The 6832-nt window shown below is 36.6% G+C and overlaps 1 protein-coding gene across 1 annotated transcript in view; it reads right to left on the bottom strand.

Annotated features, from left to right (window-relative positions):
* Nucleotides 1–6832, bottom strand: part of LOC106879279 (shiftless antiviral inhibitor of ribosomal frameshifting protein homolog) — a 96342-nt gene that overhangs the window by 23108 nt on the left and 66402 nt on the right. The gene's annotated exons all lie outside the window — the stretch shown is intronic.

Raw genomic sequence — 6832 nt, forward strand, 5'->3', positions numbered from 1 at the left:
CACTAAGTTACAGGGACATAAACACACCAGCATCGGTTGTCAAGCAATGCTAGGGGGACAAACACAGACACACACACATATATATACATATATACGACAGGCTTCTTTCAGTTTCTGTGTACCAAATCCACTCACAAGGCTTTGGTCGGCCCGAGGCTATAGTAGAAGACACTTGCCCAAGATGCCACGCAGTGGGACTGAACCCGGAACCATGTGGTTGGTAAGCAAGCTACTTACCACACAGCCACTCCTGCGCCTATATATATATATATTGGTCTAAGGTCTAAAATTCTGACACAAGGCCAGCAATTTTGGGTGGGTAGGTAAGTCAATTACATCGACCCCAGTACCCAAATGATACTTATCTTATTGACCCTGAAAGAATAAAAGGCAAAGTTGACCTTGGTGGAATTTTAACTCAGAAAGTAAAAGCATTTTGCCCAGGATGCTATTGATACTGCCAGCTCACTGCCTTTATATTAATGTGTATACTAAATGGTGATGTTAATGGTAGAGATAGTGAGGCTGGTATAGCGTTAATGGTGATGGAGGTGATGATGTGATAGAGTGATGGTGGAGATGGTGAGTTTCATAAAATTTAAAACAGAGCTTCCTTGAAATTACTCAGTGTGTTTAAACATCTTTAAAAACAAAAACAACTTAAAATATCCTCTTCACTTCCTTTACAATGAGTTAGAGCAATAGAGCATATAGAGGAGCCCTTGACGTTGATACTGTTGATACCACTTTGAAATTTGGAAGGCTATTGTCTGTAGGTAAATCACGGACAATATGGGAGCAAGGTCTAAAATGGTTTGGAATTGAGGAGGTACACATCAGAAGAGGATGAAGAGAAGAGTAATACAAAGGTTACTTTAACTTCAGTTAATAATTTCAAGTACAAAACTTTAACCCTTTACCATTCAGATTACTCTGTCAAATCTAACATTTATTTACTGTTTCCAAAACAATTATGCTATGAGATTTCAATGATGTGAATGCTTATTTTCTTTTTATATTTACTTCTTTATTTCTCACAGGGGGCTAAACATAGAGGGGACAAACAAGGACAGACAAAGGGATTAAGTCGATTACCTCGATCCCCAGTGCATAATTGGTACTTATTTAATTGACTCCGAAAGGATGAAAGGCAAAGTCAACCTCGGCAGAATTTTTTTGATATTGTAGGGTAGGTATGAGAGGCTGGATCTAGCTGGTTTAAACATAAAACAGGTAGAATGTGGCCAGTTTAATCCTTTAGCATTTAAACTAACCATCACTGACTAAAATAATCTACCAATTTTATCTTCAAACTAGCCAGATCTGGCCTCTCACATTTACCTTACAATATTATTCTAAAAATAAACAATCACATCATTGAATTCTCAAAGCTATGACATGATGCATAAATAATGTAAAACAATGTGAATAAATAAGCATTACATTTGACAGAGAAATCGGAATGGTAAGAGATTAAATGCTTTAGAGTTAAAGATGGAATGTCTGTAATAAGATAGAATACTTATATCTAGAAAATTGATCAGATCCTGACGCCTGTCTCAAAATGACACAGTTAGACATCTAATATTGTCACATCTAATGAGATCAAAGCTTGATAGACTGCTTCTATCTGAAAATTATGAGATAGATGGGTTCTCTCAATAATATCAAGCAAAACCTCAAGAGTGAAACACTTTAATAGCCTAATGTATATCTTTCAACTCCTATGAAATATAGTAAGAAAAGTGAGATAGCTATCTTATCTTATAAGAGACATTAAAAATATAAACTGTATCCTTTAAGCAAACTAGTCTAAAAAAGCAAATTGCAAAGAGATTAATTTTAAAATAAACAATATAAGAATATCTAGTACAACATATAAAAATTTCTTATATAGACACAAGGCTACATATTTTGGAGGAGAGTAGGGATCATAATCATCATCACAACAACAACAATGTCCACTTTTCCATGCTTGCATGGGTTGGATGGAGTTTATTGAGGCAGATTTTCTACAGCCAGATGCACTCCCTATCACCAATCCTTACCTGTTTCCAAGTAAAGTCATATTTCTTCATAGCCAGACATATTCTCACAGAATAATGGAAATGAATGGCACTGTTTCTATGACAATGATAATCATTTTACAACTATCACGTGATGTCAAGAGAAGGAGAAACAAACAAACACACACACACACACACACATATATATACACATAGTTAATGATTAAATCCTAAACGCGACTGGTACTTTATTTTATCAAGCTCAGAAAGATGAAAGTTAAAGTTGTGCTTCATGGGATTTGAACTACAATGTATGTTATCTCAAGCTTTAATGATTCTACAAATATACAACATTATACAATAAATACTATATTATACTGTAGTCAAATGTTAAACAAATAAACAGCAGTGCTCCAGCATGGCTGAAGCTTCAAGCTGAAACTGATAAAAGTAGGAAGCAGAAAAATTAATGTTTGAGCCAATAAAATAGACAACACAGAAACGTATATACATAATATTCAGATCAGATTGATAAAACAGGAAGGAAAAAAACAACACTGAAATTTTATTAAGGAAGCTGTTGTAAACATAGGTTTGGGATAATATAAAATAATAATGATAATGAAATTATAAGTGTAGAGTTGTAGTGCTCAGGTGCACTACAACTCATCAAAGGTGCATGTATAGTACCTTTGTCAGGAAAGTGAATAGTGTATGAGACATGATATACATGTGTGTATGCATATGGAGCAGGGGGGTTGATATCAGGTGTAGTGTAGTGTTGGCGAATTTCAGGAAGCATGGAGTTTTTAAAGGATGCAGTGTCTTGGCAACTAACAACTGTTCCATGTTTCAGCAACTCTGAATGTGAAAAAAATGTTTCCAAAAGACATGGGAGCTGTGCTGTTTTCTGACTTTGTAGGTATGCCCATGTGTGTTAGACACATGGGCATACCTACAAAGTCAGAAAACAGCACAGCTCCCATGTCTTTCGGAAACATTTTTTCACATGGAGCTCAAGAAGGTGCTCAAGGTGGTTGTTAGCACAAAAGATAAGAAAGCTTATCCAGAAATGACTTAGAAGTTCAACTCTTTAAATACAAACAACTACCACAAAAAAAAAAAAAAATGAAGATAAAGTAAAATCCATCAATGAAGAGATCAACCAAGAAATTAGCAAAATGACCCAAGGCCCCGATCAAGAGAAGATCTCCAAACTATGGAAAGAGGATTGTGATAAAGAAGAACTGAAATCCCTCCAACGCTGAGAGAAAAGCGCCTCTTGGTTCTCAAACTATGAAACGATCTTTCAAACAGAGCACGCTTCCAACAACCCTTTTCTCAAAATAAGAAAATTAAAACAACACTCAAACACTGATTCACATCTATCTAGAAAACGGAACCATCACCCCTACCAAAAAAAGAATACAGGACCCAACCCTAACTTTGTAAGCCACCAGCGATACAATATCGGGAGTACACCAACTTCAAACAGAGAAAGGAAAAATCACTACCCGCAGGATAGACATTGCAACCTCCTCCCCGCACAAGGAGTTACCAATGAAATTTTCATTCCAACAATCTACTAAACAACCATGCACAACAAACCCGCACATGCAATAATTACCAACGACGCCACCCCCCTAAAACACCATATCAGAACATGGAATATCGAGACACACCTTTCAATACCGTTCCAAGAACCTGTACCATAAATCACAACACAGCACCCTGCAACAATAAGGAACAACTACATAACAGCTACCGTCCCAACCACCACAATAATTTTTTAGACCAATACGCAAACACAGAGACATGAGATAGCACCAAACAGGCAGGAGGAACCAAAAGTGATAAAAATTATCAATCTAATTCACAAAGAACTAACTGCAAACCAAATCAATATACTCTCCAAAGGGCTCAAGTTTACACCCAGCCCACGACGCCCCAACTACAATGAAATGAAAGAAGACATCGTGGAATTCTGTAGAAAATTATGACTTGCTGAGGAGCTATACAACAAATACAACAAGGATGAATCACTGGTTCGAAATAGAAGTAACTACACCCCCTCAAAAGGTAAGAACAAAACTCTTGATCATTTCTGTGAACACATCTCGAATTACCTATATCAACATATGCACAAACCAAACTTCAGCAAAAAAGAATGGGCTGAGTTGAACAAATTAAAAGACGACAAAACAATAACAGACATAATAATCAAAGTCCCTACTCCTAATTAGCTCAAATTGAGACCTATAATAGCAGATCCCGCATGTGAAACCCACCACCTCAGTAACTTTTTAGATACCCTCTTAAAACCATTCCTCAAGCTTGTCAAAAGCTACATAAGGAATGACCTGAATATGCTCAATCACCTTCCTGAAACAATAAACAAAAAACACCCTACTAGTATCCTTCGATGTAGTCAACTTCTATTCCAATATCCCCCACAACCTAGGAATAGAGGCAATTCAATTCTGGTGAGAGAATTATGCCAACGAACTCCCACATCACATCAAAAAAGAATTCATGATAGAAGAGCTAAAATTTATCTTCAAAGACAACTTCTATTGACAAAAATTAGGGACTGCAATGGGTACGAGAATGGTCCCCTCCTTTGCTAACCTAGTCATTAGATATCTAGAAAAATACGGCAGCTCATTCTGCCTCTACATGGAAAATAACTGGAAGAAATATCTGGATGACTGTTTCACTCTTTGGCATGAAAGTATAGAGAGACTTAAAGAATTTCAAGCACTTATAAATGGACTTGACGTAAACATTCAATTTACGATGGAATATAGCCATCAACAACTTCCCTTCCTCACCATCCTCATTAAGAAATCTAACAACGTAATAGAAACAAATATATACTATAAGCCCACGAACTCCAAGCAATATCTACCATTCAACTCATGCCACCCCAGACACGCCAGAATGAATATCCCTTTCAACCTAGCAAAAAGGATCTGTACTATAGTTTCTAATGCAAGCACCAGGGACACACAACTACATGAACTAAAAGATACACTCATCACCAAGAACTACCCACCTTCACTAATGGACATATGCTTTCAACGTGCCCTACAACACAACATCCCAAATTAGAGAAGGATTTACGACTAAAAGGCCTACCATACATCTCCACGTACAACCCTCTTAACAATAAAGCCACCTTCATCCTTCAAAACATTCCCCCGCTAAAAAAGGACCACAGAATGAACTTAATCCTCCAAACACACACCATCATAAAAAGCAAGAGACAGCCCAAATCTATGAAAAGTGTCCTAACACAAGCCTGAATACGCTCAACAACAACACTGAAGCCATCAGTAAAAAAATGCAGAAGACCCAACTGTGGGATATGTGTCAATTTAATTGAGGGATCAGAGTTCTCCTTCAAACAGGGACAACGTTTTACAGTGAAAAGCAGCTTCACATGTGTTTCGGAGAACCTGATATACACACTAACTTGCTCTGGGTGTCAAGAGCAATACATAGGCCAAACAAAAGACAGTCTACGTAAAAGGATGGCTCTGCACAAATCCCAGATCAAAATTAAAAAAAAACAGAAAAATAGCATTCAGCCAATAACAAAGATCCAAGCTTCAGAATTTTTCCCCTCTATCAATTCAGGGATGATACAACCTGTAGCCAACGAATTAGTAAAGAGCCTTTCTTTATCACAGAATACAGACCCTTTTGAACACATCTACAACAAATGACATATCCACCACAACCTTAGAATAACACACACAAGTATTAAAAATGATACATTCAAAAGAGATACCCAAGAATTCATTAAAAAACAGTCCCACTCACTGCTATAATCCACAATGAGCCACTTTTATGTCACTTGACCATTTAACATCCTACTACTATCATACCATCTCCCACATTCTTCTTTTATTATTCTTTCTGTTCTTCTCCTTCTTCGTCTTCTTCTTCTCCACCACCTCCTTTCTTACTTTACTACTACTGCTGTCTAGAATAACACCTACACAAATATTATAAACAATACATTCAAAGAAAAGTGAATCACAGGATTAACTAATATAAAATGAAACAAACTGATGTTTAAGAAATAGATTCGAGAGTGAAAATACCTATGATCAATGTAGATTGTAGTCTTATTGACTAGTTATAGATTATATGATGTATGAAGATTACTTGGATTGGATTGGATTGCCTATGTTCACTCCCCTGTAGGATGCAGGCCTCAGCATGTCTTCTCCACCAACCATGGTCTGATGTGCACAGTGGCCCGGGAACAAAATTTGCTTAGGGGGTGCAAACTCAGTTTCAAAATTTAGCACTACTGGAGAAGTGTGGATCCGAGTTCTGGGAGTATGCATGTCACAAATTTGCGCATGTGCCAGTGTTAGTCGTAAGTAGTCAAATTTAGCACACAGGTAAAACACGAGGGTGGGTTATCCATCTAATATAAGAAGAAAATTGCAGATTAATTGAATAAAAACATGAAAAATAACAAAATAACATTTCATTGAAAAGTAAACCATTCTGAAAGATAGTTCAGAATGTTTTCAAAACATTCATCTCCAGCTTTTCCCATATTTTATTAAGGGTTAGGGATTAGGGTTAGGGTTTAAAGTTAGGGGAGGTGAATGTTTTTTCAGTATTCAATGATTATTTTTCACTTTTATATTCAACTTATCTGCAATTTTCTTTTTGTATTACATGGATAACCTCGCTCCTTTTACAGCAAGTAGCACGCGTCCGAACATTCAAATGTCAGTTTACCAAGAAAGAAATAATGAAGCTATAAGTAGTGTTAAAATGGAAGTAAGCCGAGTTTTTGCATC

The sequence above is a fragment of the Octopus bimaculoides genome, chromosome 1, assembly GCF_001194135.2.
Source record: "Octopus bimaculoides isolate UCB-OBI-ISO-001 chromosome 1, ASM119413v2, whole genome shotgun sequence".
NCBI classification, from domain to species: domain Eukaryota; kingdom Metazoa; phylum Mollusca; class Cephalopoda; order Octopoda; family Octopodidae; genus Octopus; species Octopus bimaculoides.